The following is an 18,126-nucleotide window of genomic DNA, read 5'->3' on the forward strand; positions in this document are numbered from 1 at the left end:
CCCCCGAGCCTCACCTCTTCTGACTTCGTCGGCTGTCAACTCAAACAAAGCTCAATGACTGTTGGCAACGCATTGGTTCCTGATAAGCTTCAAAAGGACCCTGGGACTGTCGCTGAATCAACTTGGATGGTGAGACTGGCACTCCTATACCAAAAGCACCACTCTTCAGGGTAACTGTGATGTAGAACCAGCCGATTCTGGCCAGATCGGCTCTTCAGGGCAAAGATCTTTCTAGGGTGAGCCGCCCCCCGAGCCTTAATCAAGGCGAGAATACCGGCGAGGATGCACATGTCATTGATCAGCTCCCCTCCACTGAACGCCGATGTTGTAGATGAAACACCAAACTGAAAACTATCCTAGCGAAAACGTGAGCCTTGAGCACATCTTGCGATAGCCAGTAGGTCTTGGTCTTGGTCTTGGTCTGTACTAGAGTCGATGGCCGCGCATCGGCTTTGCTTCGTGCGAAATTTTTTTTTTATTTGGCCGATTTTTCTCCTTAATCGGCCTGGCCGATTTTTCTCCTTAATCGGCCCCCAATGTTCCACTGCACGCAAGTTTGCACATGTTTATCTGCATATGTCCATCTGACTATATGCCCCCCGAGCCGAATCTGCTAAATGACTGCAGATATCGGCTTTCATGGATAGTCAGGGCACTGCACTTGCACATCGGCTTCGCAAAGATTCATGCCGACTTTCATCTGCCGACGTGGCCGCTGCCCAGTAGATCGTTGCTGACCACAAACAGAATATGTGCAGAAGATAACTTTGGCCGATTGCTGGAATCGGCCTCCACATTGCTTGTCCGATGAAGGTTTTGTAATGTCCCTCCATAAATTTTTTGGGGCCGATCACAAAGATCAGCCTCCCCCGGTTTGCTCATTGGTTTAATCTTGCTACTCGGTTAGACTGGATAAAACCAACCCAACCTCTGACTTGATGCGCCTGCTGTCGTCCACCTTGAGTGCATCGTATAATCGTGGAGCGCTAAGCTCTGTCGGCAAGACGAGCACCATGTTTGTGCCAGCCGATGTTTCATCATCGGCTTTCTTTTGCTTGGGACGCCACTCCATTCTCGGTGGACGACCCTCTTCATCCAGGGCTCGCTGAATTTTTGCAGCCAGATCAGGTCGTGCCTTCCTTAGCGTGTGCAAGTATAACCTTTCGGCTTCCTCCAGGCCGCGCAACCGCTGAACCCTGCGTTTTTGTGAACGGCTGAGTCCGTCAGGGCACCACCTTGGACGGTGGTACCTGTCTTCTTCTTCTTCTAGTCCCTCGTCATCGGAATACCCACGATCTGCCCAACGAGGTGACTCAGCACGAGGGCTCTGGGGCGGGAGAGGCCCTAAGCGCTTGAACACAGACACGTTGGCTGCCTCCTTCTTCTTCTGGTTGCATTCTGGGCAATTGCCGATTGTGGGCAATCGGCTCATTCCTGAATCCCAGCAGTGTCTGAAGAAAGGGCAGTCCCAGTGTCTGGCGTTGTCATCTTGCTCCCTTGATGTGTCCGTGGCACGGCGCTCGTGCTCCTCCTCGTCGCGATCCCGCCGACGATGTCTTCTGGCTTCTCTAGCCAGACGATCTCCTTCATCATCATAGTTGGACCGTCGGCGTTGGTCATACTGACTCACATATTTGTTGAGGAGGTGATCAGAGAGAGGTCGTTGATATCTTATATTCTTCACTTCTCCCTCTGTGACGTAGCGCTTGCCATCATGATGGAGCCGATCGCGTGGCGCGGCCTCCTCTGTATCCTTGCTATGAGAGCAGCTGCCCTCATCTCCATCTTTGCCAGAGTGGTTCCCAGGTCCTACCATGTTGATGCTGAACGTGGGACCTGGCTGGCAGCCCTCAGGGTAGGTGACTTCCACCATGTTAACGGCGGGGAAGGGTTGGGTGTCGACCTTCATGGCGTACTGGTTGAAAATTAAACGCCCCTTCTCTATCGCCGCTTGGATGTGCTGACGCCACACCCTGCAGTCGTTGGTGGCATGGGAGAGCGAGTTGTGGAATTTGCAGTACGGCTTTCCGTTTAGCTCTTGCGCCGTGGGGAACTTGAGACCTTCGGAATCGTCAACTGTTTCTCCTTGAGCGGAGGTCGAAGATTTGTTCAGTCTTGGTCACGTCAAAATCAAATCCACTGGCGGCCCTGGTGGCTTTACCCATTTGCGGGACACGGGGTTCCTCCCCGAGTCCACTCAGCCACTGCTACTTCTTGGTCTCCCGCAGGAACTTCGTCTTCCTCTGCATCGACCAGGACTACTGCACGCTTGAACTTGTCTTGGTACAGGTCCGGGTGGCGCTGTTCATATGCTGATAGTTTCTGAACCATATGCGCCAGCGAGGGATAATCTGCTCGGGAGGCCATGTCCTTGAGCTGTGTTGCAAGGCCAACTACTGCCAACTCGACTGCTTCCTTTTCAGTTATACGAACCGAATAACATCGGTTCCTAAGATTCCTGAAGCGCTGGGTGTACTCTGTCACCGTTTCTCCGCGCTTCTGACGTAGTTGTGCTAGATCGGCAATGCTAGACTCGGAAGCTTCTGAATGGTATTGCGTATGGAATTGTTCTTCCAATTGCTTCCAAGACTGGATGGAGTTTGCTGGCAAAGAGGTATACCATCCAACAGCCGATCCCGTGAGGGACTGTGAAAAGAGCCTCACGCGTAGCTGATCCGACACTGAAGCCGGTCCTAGTTGCGCCAAATATCGGCCGACGTGCTCGATGGAGCTGGAGCCATCTGATCCACTGAATTTGGAGAAGTCAGGGAGCCGATATTTAGGTGGCAGCGGGATCATCTCGTACTCGTCGGGGTACGGCTTGGAATAGCCGATTGCCCTTCTTTTCGGCACCATGCCGAACTGGTCTCTCGGTATGGTGCGATCTGATCCGCCGTGCTGGCTGCAGGAGTTGCACTACGAAGATTCGCCGGGTGGCGTACTTAGCCAGCCATGTTTGCTTTTCCAGCTGCGAGCCAAGCTGCAGGAGCCGGGCTCGGAGTTTCGTCGGGGTGGCGTACTTAGTTAGCCACGTGCCTTTCAAGCTACGTCGCGACGTTCCTCCTGTCTTCGCCGGAGTCCCTGATGTTGTGGCCTGGTTTGAGAGTGCCCAGTTGCCACAATCTGGCACATACGTGCACGCGTATCCTTGAGGGATCTCCTTGGGCGCCTCAGCCAAGAACTGGTAGTCACTAGGGTCACCACCAATCTTGTAGACGACGAATGCCGGTGTAGCCGGCACTTCCGCTGGTGCTGCCAACGCATATGGCAGCGGTGGACGGGACTGGAGCGGCAACTCTCCTTGATGCGTCCCGAGAGCTGGTCCTGACGGCGAGTACTGGTGGCTCATGATCTCCTGGATCACGCGCAGAGCGAGACGCTCCAACACGTTGACCAAGTTTTCAGAGTGGCGGTGTAGTGAGTGAGCCACCAAGTAGTTGATCTCCTGCCGTAGGCCCCTGGTGCGTTCCTCCGACGGGGCAGAGAGATCTATCCCATCGAGTGCACCTTGCGGTGAGAATCCCTTCCATCTGATGCCATGGGAACGGGTTCTCTGAAAAGAGCCGATGAGGTCGGCTTCGAGGGTGACCTTGATCTCGTCGTATCTCTTCTTGAGCTCGTCAGGCAGCTCCTCGTAGGTGACTGGCGTGCCGTCCGCCGCCATCTCAGATGTAGATGGCGATGTGGTTGATGTAGACGATGGTCCCACCAGGCGTGCCAGAATGTGTTGACTGCCAAAACCCACCGGCGGGCAGCGGCCTGTCAACACAGTGTAGAGCCGGGAAGAGCCTAGAGCTGCGGCTGGCTGAGACCCCTCCGAGCGACGGCCCGCAATGCTCTTCTGGTCACACGCGGCGATGCGAAGTGCAAGGGCGTGCCACCTGACCTATACCTGGTCAGGAAGGTGATGGGGATGCCTCGCTTAGTTCCTGCGTGGCATACACGTAAACATTAAATACGAGCCTCGATCGGCTCTCAGGTTATCCTGTGAATCGGCTCAAAGAGCCGATCCACCCATGATTCGTACGGGGTGCACGAATACTTGGTGATCCTGCTTGATCAAGATATAGCTAATGAGATCTACGACGATTTAGGGTTTTCACCGCATAATCGGATCATCCTACTCCAGGTTGGGCCTCGCGGCCACGCACGGTGCTCATAAGCCGATCCTAAACAAGGCCTAAAAACCAACATGGCGTTGATCCTCGGAACATCCTGTTTAGGACTTGCAAACGCCACCCTACGTGCCGCTGGATCCTCCCCCCCTTTGTAAGGCCTAACTATTGCAGATATTAAACTAATCCTTGCAGAACAAGGAGCAATCGTAACGGATCAGATCTACTAGATGATGAACAAGCAGGGTGCCGCCCCCACGCCTGAGATAGGCGTGAGGGCGGCTAGACATGCAAGGGCTGCACTACGTAAGCATGTTATACGAAGAGCTATGCTAACCCTAACACATCTATGATAACTACGTTGCTCGCCATCAAAGATGCTTCAGTACGAGCAACGCATGAACAACGTGGAGCTTGTGCTGCCTAGATCGCAAGATGCGATCTAGGCAGCATGTCGCTTACCTGATTGAAACCCTCGAGATGAAGGAGTTGGCGATGCGCCGAGATTGGTTTGTTTTGGGTTGAACGTGAGTTGTTGTTTATTCCATAAACCCTAGATACATATTTATAGTCCAGGGGACTTTCTAACGTGGGAATATCCCACCGTGCACGATACAAACTCTAATCTTGATCTAGAACATAATCTACTATAATTAAAGATACACGGGCAAACTAGCCCAAATTCTCCGTGCAAGGCCGCTTCAGAGATCTTCCACGTGTAGTCTTCTAAGCCCATCTCTCTTACGGCCCACCTCTGGATTTGTCCAAAATCTGGTGATAACAGAAGTCACTTACAATACTAATTTCATAGTGTCAACAAGTGGTTATCTTGCAAAACAAACCCTAGAAGAAGGAAAATAGACAAGTGAAGTCGCAGCTGGTATCATCAGACCGCAGCTGATATAGGATAATCATGAAGAGAAAGTATGTGAAGTGAGGTATATCTTAACTAAAACTATAAAAGTAGCCACAACTGGTAGGTAGATGTGGACTAGAACCATAACATAGCCACAGCTGGTATCCAATAAGCCACATCTGGTGCTAGTTAAATTGCAGCTGGTACCAGATGGTCCGCAGCTTGAACATTCCTTTATTCTAAAAGAAAGAAGGATTCCGCAGCTGGAATTCCGTAGCTGGTATTCCGTAGCTAGTAACTATTTAGTCGGAGGATTCACAACGGATATCCACAATTATGTGGATACGCCACAAAGAATTCTTCGTGAGACCCTAGAAAAGTACAAACTATAAGCTAGACCCAGACCAATCTTTTAACCTTGGAGTTTAATGATTAGAAGAAAGGAAGTTTAAAGATCATTAGTAAACTCCAAGGGGGAGAGGAAGGCTGAATGAGAAATATTAAGATATAATATTTGGAGTATGATGGACCAAGAAGAAGGTCTGAACCGAGAGGAAGTTCGATCTTATTTTCATAAGGTTGTTGGGAAGTATCCATATAATAGTACTCTCAGGAGGATGTCAGACCAGAAGCCGAGGTTCATATCTCGAGGAAGTAAGGGTTAGACCTTAACTTGAGTGGGTAATTGATAATTACTCAGAAGTAAAAGGGTTCAAGTAAGTCCAAGATAATGAAGTTAGATGAAGTAGATGACGGAGGACAATCAAAGCTTAAAAAGGCTTAAGACCGAAGGAGTTTGACTATACCAAAACATAAACCTATTAGAAAGATTCCTTTCATGGAACCTAAAGAAACCAAAAAGAAGATAACTAGTATGAACTAGAAGCCATGATTGGATGGACTAAATGAGTCTAATCCATTCGTAGGACTAAACAACCAGGACCATGCCTATTGTAAATACTTTACGAAGTACCATTACTTTCGTTATGGTAGTAAGGGACAACAATACCTTACTTTAAACCAATCCTTTAGACTTAAGGTTTGGGCACCGCAGCTGGATTACCACAGCTGGTAGAACCAAGCTTTGAGTACCCAAATAGGAAGATGTCACCACAACCATTAGTAAAGTCCATTAGCATAAGAAGATGTCCTAATCCAAGAATCTTTGGAGAGTAAGCCTATAAGCTTAGAGTGTTGGAAGAAATCATAGAATTGAAGAAAGTATCAGTGCCAGACATCAGAGGACTACATGAAGGATCTGGACAAGGGATATATCCAATTATATCAAATGAGATCACCATGGACTTTGAAAGGATAGTGATCTGTTCAAGACATTTCAACATTCCGAAAAATGAGAGCGTTCGAACTTCGGGACGAAGTTCAGTTTAAGGGGGAGAGGCTGTAATATCCCAGGTTTAGAGGCAACAAAATGAGAGAACACCAAAGTGTGCATTGCATTCATGCATAGAAAATCTGGGGAATTTTCGCGCTTTCAAATAAAACCTGTCACAGTAACTGAAGTTTCACTTGACTTGCTGGAATTGAAGAAGATCATCAAGTCAAGCGCTATAAACTTCACTGTGATCTTTGCTAAACCCTTATTTTGGGTAGACATAATTTGATCCATAGGTTGGATAAAAAAGGAACTAGAACTATTACACAACACTTAAAAGTTAGCAACTACCTTTGTGTGTAATTTAATTCACTTATAAATAAGGTAAACCACAGGGTCTAAAGTGCATAAAAGCCACACATTCTCATTTAAATCATAACTTATTAAGTATATGGAATATCATAAAACTAAATCCATTTACACTACGAATTATAGTTCAAACTATTTGAATAAAATTAACTATGAGTACTTTGAAACTCATATGATCATGCCTTGGTGAAATCAAACAAAAACTATCCAAATTTGAGGAATAACCTTCAACATCCACCTTTTCACCAATATTATAATATAAATCCAACCAAATATAATATATTGACTCATCAACAATAATAAAACCATCCACAAGATATTTAGTAGCAAATGCCACTTGGCTATCCAAAAATAAATCATAGGAGAGGATAATGATCTTGCCACATGGGATGAAAATATCTACATGACTTGCATTCCAAGCTTTGCCACCTCATGCTCAAAGGATTGCTATGGATGAGGGCATGACAACCAAGCACCTTACTCATCAAACCAACACAAGAGTCACCACCTATGTGTCATGACACTAGAGCTTGCCCAAGCCTATAAATAGAGCCACACCCTTCATCCATTTGATCATCAAGTACCATCATACATGGGGACAAACACCTAGAGCCACTCCATGTTAATTAGCTAGAATCAAGATGAAGAAGCTAGGAGGTGGAGGCATACCACAAGATGCAGGTTTATCAGATTTCCTGAAGAACAAGCTACATAAGATTGCAAGGTAGAATTCCTAGGCAAACCATATATTTAGAGGATCATATCATCAAATCTTGAGTAGGACCTTAGGCTATTCCAAGACATTGAGAAGTGAGAGAAATTATAATACTAACCATAGCCATGTTCATACAAAAATATTAGAGAAGTACTAATCCTAGATGTTCAAGTCAATATTTAATCTTGGAGGTGAGAACCCTATTTCAATCACAATACCTTAGCAAACCAATTCCATGATCATCACAACTTGGTATTAATTATAAACCCTAAGAATCTAGGATGAGTGTGATGAGAGGAATATTAAAGAGGGATTAGTGAGGAATGAGTAGATCTTGTCTAATGCATGATTATACCTTGTAGATATAGATGGTAAGTTAAACCCATATGATTAATAGATATCATCTACCACATAAAATAATAAGTATATCACTAGTAGTTAACCCTAGGCCAAACCTCATGCCTTGTATGGAGGAGTAACCCTAGCCAATTTAGCATAACCTAGCTTATGCTCATATTCTAATCCTAGTTGTGTATCACCTTGGTAATCACTACTAAAATCCTAGACCACATTTGAAGTTCAATTCAAGTATCACTTTGGATTATAAGTAGAACCCTGCCATACCTCATGCCTATTTAATACTTCAATTAGTGAAGTATTCCCAAAACCATAAACCTTGTCATATGGAACCAATCTACATAAAATGATATGCCATAACTTGTGTATCATGGGTCACCAGTATAATCCAAGCTAGAAGTTGTTAAGCAAGATTAGTAATTATAGAGTTTAATTAACCATTTTCTCAAACCTTAGAAATAACTATCCACATAAAATCATGAACCAATTCTATTCTCCTTTCCAATTGTTAAACTCTAGCCATAATTAAATTATATGTGAGTAATCACTATGAATAAGCACTAGCACAATAGAATATGTTCACCTTCACATGTTCTCAATTTCAAATCCTTTAAAACAGAATTGATTCCTAAATTTAAACGGCAATTGAGATGAACCCTAAATCTATAACTATTTTAAATTTTGAGTTGTGTCTCATGAGAACATAAAATTAATCAATTATAAAATGGTTGTTTGAAAACAAAACAATACAGTGAGTAACATTATCAAATTGTTATGATATTCAAATAACTTAGAACCTGTAAAACAAAACAGAATTCAAATATGAATTCAAACAAGAAAAATAGAAAACAAAACAGAAATTTAAAAGAGAAAAGAGAGGGAAAGCTCACCTGGCTTACCTGGCCGTGCAGCCCATCACCACCACGTCGACCAAGCCCAGCACCAGCCCAGCCCACCGAAGAAAACGACCCAACCCACCTTACCGATTCGTCGAGGAAGAAAAGGAGCATCGTCGTCTTCCTCAACGGCGACAGCGCACAGGGGCACCCCGGCCACCTCACCGTGATGGATAGGGACGCCCTGGACGTCATCAGAAATCTCAGAACCGCGCCCAAATCCTCTCGCATCCGAGCCTATCTAATTGCGTCCCGATTCGTGCTCATTTGCAGTAACAATGACACCGCCACATCTCGGCCGTCGCCGGCGGTGAACTTCCTAATTTGACCTTGCCGAGCTCTATAAATAGGTCAAGAACTTCTCCAGGAAACCCTAGTACCTCGCCGCCCATCCATTCTCTCTCAGTAGCCCTCTATCTCTCGCAATCAACAAAACTCACCGACGGCTGTTCTCCGGCTAGCCGCCGATTTAGACCACCTCAGCATCCGGCACGTGGTCGAGGAGAAGCGCCATGTCTCAGGGAGCATCCTCGTGGAAGGAATCGAGAAGAGGAGGTCTCAACTGCCGCCAATCGACCGTTCCCTTTGATCGGCATCCCGCCGAAATTCAAAGCTTGTCGTCATCCTCGTCTCCGGCAGACTCCGTCGAGCATCTGGGAAGCATCAAGGTGAGCAGGCGCGTCGAATGAGCTATCCCTTGCTTCCTATAGTGCATCCTAGCGTGAGTTCGTATGTTGGCCGAACTTCGCCGCCGCAGACGAGTTCACCGGAGTAGCTCCGGCGACCTTTTGGTGGAGGCGTTCATACTCGTTTGCTCAGTATCGTGTACTGGTTCGAACGCGATAGTTTAGGTAGTCTCTGGGGGTCTCTAGCCGTCGTTTTGTTGCTCACCGGAGCATCGCCGGCGTTCTCTCCGGCGAGAGCGACGTGTCCTGCCTCGTCAGCGTTGGTTGACTGGTCTTTGCCCGCGTGGCAAATTGAAGGAGATATGCCCTAGAGGCAATAATAAAGTGGTTATTATTTATATCTTTATGTTTATGATAAATGTTTATATATCATGCTATAATTGTATTAACTGAAACATTAGTACATGTGTGATATGTAGACAAACAAGAAGTCCCTAGTATGCCTCTTAAACTAGCTTGTTGATTAATGGATGATTAGTTTCATAATCATGAACATTGGATGTTATTAATAACAAGGTTATGTCATTGTATGAATGATGTAATGGACACACCCAATTAAGCGTAGCATAAGATCTCGTCATTAAGTTATTTGCTATAAGCTTTCGATACATAGTTACCTAGTCCTTATGACCATGAGATCATGTAAATCACTTATATCGGAAAGGTACTTTGATTACACCAAACACCACTGCGTAAATGGGTGGCTATAAAGGTGGGATTAAGTATCCGGAAAGTATGAGTTGAGGCATATGGATCAACAGTGGGATTTGTCCATCCCGATGACGGATAGATATACTCTGGGCCCTCTCGGTGGAATGTCGTCTAATGTCTTGCAAGCATATGAATGAGTTCATAAGAGACCACATACCACGGTACGAGTAAAGAGTACTTGTCAGGAGACGAGGTTGAACAAGGTATAGAGTGATACCGAAGATCAAACCTCGGACAAGTAAAATATCGCGAGACAAAGGGAATTGGTATTGTATGTGAATGGTTCATTCGATCACTAAAGTCATCGTTGAATATGTGGGAGCCATTATGGATCTCCAGATCCCGCTATTGGTTATTGGTCGGAGTGAGTACTCAACCATGTCCGCATAGTTCACGAACCGTAGGGTGACACACTTAAAGTTGGATGTTGAAATGGTAGTACTTGAATATGGAATGGAGTTCGAATATTTGTTCGGAGTCCCGGATGAGATCCCGGACATCACGAGGAGTTCCGGAATGGTCCGAAAAATAAGATTCATATATAGGATGTCATTTTATGTGAAATAAAATGTCGCGGAAGATTCTATGGAAGGTTCTAGAAGGTTCTAGAAAAGTCCGGAAGAAACCACCAAGGAAGGTGGAGTCCACATGGGACTCCACCTCCATGGCCGGCCAACCCTAGTGGGGGAGGAGTCCCAAGTGGACTCCCCCTTAGGGGGCCGGCCACCCCCCCATATGGGAGGTGGAACTCCCACCTTTGGTGGGAGTCCTAGCTTGGCTAGGTTTCCCCCTCTTATGGAAGGTTTTTGGTTCGGGTCTTATTCGAAGACTTGGACACCAACACTTGGGGATCCACCTATATAATGAGGGGCCAAGGGAGGGGGCCGGCCACCCCAAGACCACAAGCTGGCCGCCCCCCTTGAAGTGGCCGGCCACCCCCTCCCAAACCCTAGCCGCCCCCCTCTCCTCCATATCTCCCGCGTAGCTTAGCGAAGCTCCGCCGGACTTCTCCACCGCCACCGACACCACGCCGTCGTGCTGTCAGATTCAAGAGGAGCTACTACTTCCGCTGCCCGCTGGAACGGGAGGTGGACGTCGTCTTCATCAACAACCGAACGTGTGATCGAGTACGGAGGTGCTGCCCGTTCGTGGCGCCGGAACCGATCGTGATCAAGATCTTCTACGCACTTTTGCAAGCGGCAAGTGATCGTCTACCGCAGCAACAAGAGCCTCCTCTTGTAGGCTTTGGAATCTCTTCAAGGGTGAGACTCGATACCCCCTCGTTGCTACCGTCTTCTAGATTGCATCTTGGCTTGGATTGCGTGTTCGCGGTAGGAAATTTTTTGTTTTCTATGCAACGTTATCCTACAGTGGTATCAGAGCCGTGTCTATGCATAGATGGTTGCACGAGTAGAACACAATGGTTTGTGGGCGTTGATGCTCTTGTTATCTTTAGTTTGAGTACTTTGCATCTTTGTGGCATAGTGGGATGAAGCGGCTCGGACTAACTTTACATGACCGCGTTCATGAGACTTGTTCCTCGTTCAACATGCAACTTGTATTGCATAAGAGGCTTTGCGGGTGTCTGTCTCTCCTACTATAGTGAAGATTCAATTTACTCTTCTATTGAAAACATTAGTATCAACGTTGTGGTTCATGTTCGTATGTAGATTAGATCTCTCTCGAAAACCCTAAACCACGTAAAATATGCAAACCAAATTAGAGACGTCTAACTTGTTTTTGCAGGGTTTGGTGATGTGATATGGCCATAATGTGATGATGAATATGTATGAGATGATCATTATTGTATTGTGGCAACCGGCAGGAGCCTTATGGTTGTCTTTAAATTTCATGTTGAGTAGTATTTCAAAGTAGTTGTAATAGTTGCTACATGGAGGACAATCATGAAGACGGCGCCATTGACCTTGACGCTACGCCGACGATGATGGAGATCATGCCCGAAGATGATGGAGATCATGTCCGTGCTTTGGAGATGAAGATCAAAAGGCACAAAGACAAAAGGGCCATATCATATCACATATGAACTGCATGTGATGTCAATCCTTTTATGCATCTTATTTTGCTTAGATCGCGACGGTAGCATTATAAGATGATCCCTCACTAAAATCTCAAGATAATAAAGTGTTCATCCTTAGTAGCACCGTTACCAAGTCTTGTCGTTTCGAAGCATCTCGTGATGATCGGGTGTGATAGATTCAATAAGTACATACAACGGGTGCAAGACAGTTTTGCACATGCGGATACTAAGGTGGCCTTGACGAGCCTAGCATGTACAGACATGGTCTCGGAACACGTGATACCGAAAGGTAGAGCATGAATCATATGGTTGATATGATGAACACTTTGAGTGTTCGCCATTGAAATCACACCTTTTCTCGTGATGATCGGGTTTAGGTGCGGTGGATTTGGTTCGTGTGATCACTAAGACAATGCGAGGGATATTGTTTTGAGTGGGAGTTCACCTAGTTTTTAATTATGTTGAATTAAAATTTGAACTCAATTTTTCATAAACTTAGTCTAAACTATTGCAAATATATGTTGTAGAGATGGCGTCCTCAATCAATTTTAATCAGTTCCTAGAGAAAGAGAAACTTAAGAGCAACGGTAGCAACTTCACCGACTGGTTCCGTCATGTGAGGATCTTCCTCTCTGGCGGAAATCTGCAATTTGTGCTTGATGCACCGCTAGGTGACCCTCCTGCAGAAACTGAAACCGATGAAGTAAAAGCTGTTTACGCGACTCGGAAAACTCGGTACTCTCAAGTTCAGTGTGCCATCCTGTGCAGTCTGGAATCCGATCTTCAAAAACGTTTTGAGCACCACGATCCTCATGAGTTGATGAATGAGCTGAAAGCTATATTCGAGACTCATGCGGCCGTGGAATGCTATGAAGCATCGAAACATTTCTTCAGCTGCATGATGGAAGAAGGCAGCTCCGTTAGTGAGCACATGCTCGCCATGACCGGGCATGCGAAGAAACTCAGTGACTTGGGAATAGTGATTCCTAACAGACTGGGGATTAATCGTGTCCTCCAATCACTGCCACCAAGTTACAAGAACTTTGTGATGAACTACAATATGCAGAACATGAACAAGGAGTTACCTGAACTCTTTGGCATGCTAAAAGCTGCTGAGATTGAGATCAAGAAAGAGCACCAAGTGTTGATGGTCAACAAGACCACCAGTTTCAAGAAACAGGGCAAGTCTAAGGGAAAATTCAAGAAGGGTGGCAAGAAAGCTGCCACGCCTCCTATGAAACCTAAGAACGGCCCTAAGCCTGATGCTGAGTGCTATTACTGCAAGGAGAAGGGACACTGGAAGCGTAATTGCTCCAAGTATCTGGCTGATCTGAAGAGTGGCCTTGTCAAGAAGAAGAAAGAAGGTATATCTGATATACATGTTATAGATGTTCATTTCACTGGTTCTCGTTCTAGTACCTGGGTATTTGATACTGGTTCGGTTGCTCATATTTGTAACTCGAAACAGGAACTAAAGAATAAACGACAACTGCTGAAAGATGAAGTGACGATGCGCGTTGGAAACGGATCCAAGGTCAATGTGATCGCAATCGGCACACTTCCTCTACATCTACCTTCGGGATTAGTTTTAAGCCTAAATAATTGCTATTATGTACCTGCGTTGAGCATGAACATTATATCTGGATCTTGTTTAATGCAAGACGGTTATTCATTCAAGTCTGAGAATAATGGTTGTTCTATTTTTATGAATAATATCTTTTATGGTCGAGCACCACAAAAGAATGGCTTATTTCTGTTAGATCTCGATAGTAGTGATACGCATATACATAACATTGATGCTAAGCGAATTAAACTGAATGATAATTCTACTTATATGTGGCACTGTCGTCTTGGTCTTATTGGAGTGAAACGCATGAAGAAACTCCATACTGATGGATTACTTGAATCACTTGACTTTGAGTCACTTGATAGATGCGAAGCATGTCTAATGGGAAAAATGACAAAGACTCCATTTTCTGGTATGATGGAGCGAGCCATCGACTTATTGGAAATCATACATACCGATGTGTGTGGACCAATGAGCGTAGCATCGCGCGGTGGTTATCGTTATGTTCTAACCTTCACAGATGATCTGAGTAGATATGGGTATATCTATTTCATGAAACATAAATCCGAAACTTTCGAGAAGTTTAAGGAATTCCAAAGTGAAGTAGAAAATCAACGTAACAAGAAGATTAAATTTCTACGATCTGATCGTGGAGGTGAATATCTGAGTTATGAGTTTGGCATGCATTTAAAGAAATGCGGAATACTTTCACAATTGACACCGCCGGGAACACCTCAACGTAACGGTGTGTCCGAACGTCGTAATCGAACTCTCTTAGATATGGTTCGTTCTATGATGTCTCTTACTGATTTGCCGTTATCATTTTGGAGTTATGCATTAGAGACAGCCGCATTCACTTTATATAGAGCACCATCAAAATCCGTAGAAACGACACCGTATGAATTATGGTTTAATAAGAAACCTAAGCTGTCGTTCCTGAAAGTTTGGGGTTGCGAAGCCTATGTAAAGAAGTTACAACCGGACAAGCTAGAACCCAAAGCGGAGAAATGCGTCTTCATAGGATACCCTAAGGAAACTATAGGGTACACTTTCTATCACAGATCTGAAGGCAAAATCTTTGTTGCTAAGAACGGAACCTTTCTTGAGAAAGAATTTCTCACTAAAGAAGTGACTGGAAGAAAAGTAGAACTCGATGAGATTGATGAATCTATACTCGTTGATCAGAGTAGCGCAGTACCGGAAGTTGTACCTGTACCGCCTACACCGGCAACAGAGGAAGCTAATGATAATGATCATGAAACTTCGAACGAGGAAACTACTGAACCTCGTAGATCGACAAGGGAACGTACCACTCCTGATTGGTATGATCCTTGTCTAAATGTCATGATTGTGGATAACAATGATGAGGACCCTGCGACGTATGAAGAAGCGATGATGAGCCCAGATTCCAACAAATGGCAAGAAGCCATGAAATCCGAAATGGGATCCATGTATGATAACAAAGTATGGACTTTGGTAGACTTACCTGATAGCCGAAAGGCTGTCGAAAATAAATGGATCTTCAAGAGAAAAACAGATGCTGATGGTAGTATTACTGTCTATAAAGCTCGACTTGTCGCAAAGGGTTTCCGACAAATTCAAGGAGTTGACTACGATGAGACTTTCTCACCTGTAGCGAAGCTAAAATCTGTGAGGATTTTGTTAGCAATAGCTGCATTTTTCGATTATGAGATTTGGCAGATGGATGTCAAAACGGCGTTCCTTAATGGAGACATTGAGGAAGAGTTGTATATGGTACAACCCAAAGGTTTTGTTGATCCTAAAAATGCTGACAAAGTATGCAAACTTCAGCGTTCAATCTATGGACTGAAGCAAGCATCAAGAAGTTGGAACCGACGCTTTGATAAGGTGATCAAAGACTTCGGGTTTATACAGTGTCATGGAGAGGCCTGTATTTACAAGAAAGTGAGTGGGAGCTCTGTAGCATTCCTGATATTATATGTAGATGACATATTATTGATCGGGAATGATATAGAACTATTAAGCAGTGTTAAAGGTTATTTGAATAATAGTTTTTCAATGAAAGACCTTGGTGAAGCATCGTATATATTAGGCATCAAGATTTATAGAGATAGATCAAGACGCCTAATAGGGCTATCACAAAGTACATATCTGGACAAGATTCTAAAGAAGTTTAGAATGGACGAAAGTAAGAAAGGGTTCTTACCTATGTTACCAGGCAAGGTATTGAGTAAGACTCAAGGACCGGCTACGGCAGAAGAAAGAGAAAGGATGAGTAATATCCCCTATGCCTCGGCAGTAGGATCTATCATGTATGCCATGCTATGTACTAGACCGGATATAGCACATGCTGTTAGTTTGACTAGCAGATATCAAAGTGATCCAGGAATGGAACACTGGACAGCGGTCAAGAATATCCTGAAGTACTTGAAAAGAACTAAGGATATGTTTCTTTGTTATGGAGGTGACCAAGAGCTCGTTGTAAACGGTTACACCGATGCAAGTTGGAACACTGATCCTGATGACTCTAAGTCACAATCTGGGTACGTGTTTATATTGAATGGTGCTGCAGTAAGCTGGGCAAGCTCGAAGCAGTGCACGGTGGCGAAGTCTTCAACAGAATCAGAGTACATAGCGGCTTCAGAGGCTTCATCAGAAGCGGTATGGATGAAGAGGTTCATTGTAGAGCTCGGTGTGGTTCCTAGTGCATTGGACCCATTAATCATTTACTGTGATAACATGGGTGCCATCGCCAATGCACAAGAGCCAAGGTCACACAAGAGGCTGAAGCATATCAAGCTGCGTTACCACTCGATTCGCGAGTACATCGAAGATGGAGAAGTAAAGATTTGCAAAGTACACACTGATCTGAATGTAGCAGATCCGTTGACTAAAGCTCTCCCTAGGGCAAAGCATGACCAACACCAGAATGCCATGGGTGTTAGGTATATTACAATGTAATCTAGATTATTGACTCTAGTGCAAGTGGGAGACTGAAGGAGATATGCCCTAGAGGCAATAATAAAGTGGTTATTATTTATATCTTTATGTTTATGATAAATGTTTATATATCATGCTATAATTGTATTAACTGAAACATTAGTACATGTGTGATATGTAGACAAACAAGAAGTCCCTAGTATGCCTCTTAAACTAGCTTGTTGATTAATGGATGATTAGTTTCATAATCATGAACATTGGATGTTATTAATAACAAGGTTATGTCATTATATGAATGATGTAATGGACACACCCAATTAAGCGTAGCATAAGATCTCGTCATTAAGTTATTTGCTATAAGCTTTCGATACATAGTTACCTAGTCCTTATGACCATGAGATCATGTAAATCACTTATACCGGAAAGGTACTTTGATTACACCAAACACCACTGCGTAAATGGGTGGCTATAAAGGTGGGATTAAGTATCCGGAAAGTATGAGTTGAGGCATATGGATCAACAGTGGGATTTGTCCATCCCGATGACGGATAGATATACTCTGGGCCCTCTCGGTGGAATGTCGTCTAATGTCTTGCAAGCATATGAATGAGTTCATAAGAGACCACATACCACGGTACGAGTAAAGAGTACTTGTCAGGAGACGAGGTTGAACAAGGTATAGAGTGATACCGAAGATCAAACCTCGGACAAGTAAAATATCGCGAGACAAAGGGAATTGGTATTGTATGTGAATGGTTCATTCGATCACTAAAGTCATCGTTGAATATGTGGGAGCCATTATGGATCTCCAGATCCCGCTATTGGTTATTGGTCGGAGTGAGTACTCAACCATGTCCGCATAGTTCACGAACCGTAGGGTGACACACTTAAAGTTGGATGTTGAAATGGTAGTACTTGAATATGGAATGGAGTTCGAATATTTGTTCAGAGTCCTGGATGAGATCCCGGACATCACGAGGAGTTCCGGAATGGTCCGGAAAATAAGATTCATATATAGGATGTCATTTTATGTGAAATAAAATGTCGCGGAAGGTTCTATGGAAGGTTCTAGAAGGTTCTAGAAAAGTTCGGAAGAAACCACCAAGGAAGGTGGAGTCCACATGGGACTCCACCTCCATGGCCGGCCAACCCTAGTGGGGGAGGAGTCCCAAGTGGACTCCCCCTTAGGGGGCCGGCCACCCCCCCATATGGGAGGTGGAACTCCCACCTTTGGTGGGAGTCCTAGCTTGGCTAGGTTTCCCCCTCTTATGGAAGGTTTTCTGTTCGGGTCTTATTCGAAGACTTGGACACCAACACTTGGGGATCCACCTATATAATGAGGGGCCAAGGGAGGGGGCCGGCCACCCCAAGACCACAAGCTGGCCGCCCCCCTTGAAGTGGCCGGCCACCCCCTCCCAAACCCTAGCCGCCCCCCTCTCCTCCATATCTCCCGCGTAGCTTAGCGAAGCTCCGCCGGACTTCTCCACCGCCACCGACACCACGCCGTCGTGCTGTCTGATTCAAGAGGAGCTACTACTTCCGCTGCCCGCTGGAACGGGAG

The sequence above is a fragment of the Lolium perenne genome, chromosome 3 (assembly GCF_019359855.2).
Source record: "Lolium perenne isolate Kyuss_39 chromosome 3, Kyuss_2.0, whole genome shotgun sequence".
Classification (NCBI taxonomy): domain Eukaryota; kingdom Viridiplantae; phylum Streptophyta; class Magnoliopsida; order Poales; family Poaceae; genus Lolium; species Lolium perenne.